This window comes from Eublepharis macularius, chromosome 5 (assembly GCF_028583425.1).
Source record: "Eublepharis macularius isolate TG4126 chromosome 5, MPM_Emac_v1.0, whole genome shotgun sequence".
Classification (NCBI taxonomy): Eukaryota; Metazoa; Chordata; class Lepidosauria; order Squamata; family Eublepharidae; genus Eublepharis; species Eublepharis macularius.
In genome coordinates, this window is record NC_072794.1 from 169,777,417 (window position 1) to 169,778,725 (window position 1,309).

Consider the following 1,309-nt stretch of genomic DNA (forward strand, 5'->3'; position numbering starts at 1 on the left):
GGTGCGGGCGGGCGGGCGGTCAGCGCGGAGCTGCGATCAGCACTTCGGACAGCTCCCTGCCGCGCTGTAGCGCTCGATCTCTCTTGCGCTCTCCTCTTGGGAGGCGGCGAAGGCAGAGGGGCGACTGGAGGGGAGGAAGAGGAGGAGGAGGAAAGAGGGGAGGAGAAAGGGGGTGGGGGAGTGGGGGGGGGCTGCTAAGGAATAGCTGAGGTCAGCAGCACACGCAACCCCCCCTGCCTTTATACGGGACGCAGGCCGGGGAGGATGGAGATCAGGTGGAGCGGCTCAGACCTTTAATCCATCAACTGTCCCCCAGGAGCAATGGGGGGGGGGGCGGGTAGGAGAGCCTTGCAGAGGGAGAGCGAGAGTGGGGGAGGGGACTGGGGCGACGGGAGAGAGAGAGAGAGAGAGAAAGTGAGAGTGTGTGAGGGGGGGAGCAGACAAGAGGAATTGGTTTGGCAGGGAGGGGGGAGGGAGGGGGAATTTCATTGCCCATCTGGTTAACACTACAACACGCACGCACGATTAGAGCCCGAGGTCTGAGCCTATCAACACTTCCCCCACGTTATTCTACCCCCCCCCCCGCAACACACACACACATCACAAATATATCACCCCCAAGTGCCAGCCAATTTCAGCGCGAAGAGCTTTTGTTGGCATGACAAAGTGTTCAGGATAGAGAGCGATGAGAAGGGGGGTGGGTTCCTGGCTGTAGAAGTTTTCTTTGCACACACAGACACACACACACACACCCGTGTGAAATGGAGGTAGTGAGCAGAAGGCAAGGAGAACAAATCGTAGATCTTTCTCTCTCTCCCCCCGCCCCCACCAAGAGCCTCGTGTGATACGCCTCTTTTGGAAAAGCTCCGCTCCTCCCGCCCCGTTCCATTTTCTAACGGGAGCTGCAAAATTCCTACCCAGGCAGGGAATTCCCCCGCCTCTCCTGGCTCACCCGTTTCCTCCTCCCCTGGAGTAAAATTGCTCCTCCAACAGGGGGTAGGTAGGTTAACTCTTGCCTGCCTTCCCCCTTCCCCCGTGTCCAGCCAAAGGCAGAACAATGGAGACACGTGTCTGAGGAAGAGGGGGGAGAGGAAGGAGGGGAGAGGGGGGAATTCTCTCCACCCCCCTTCTCCTTGGTTCCTTTGTCTTGGTGCAAACCCATGGAAGTTTAAGACCCAGAGAATTAATAGAGAAGCCGGACTCAGAGGTCCAGGGAAAGGGATGTCCCATTTTCCTCTGATTTCCCAGGTCAAGGGACAGTAAACATTGACTTTTGTAGAACCCCAAAGAAGAAGACAGAGTTCTGGTT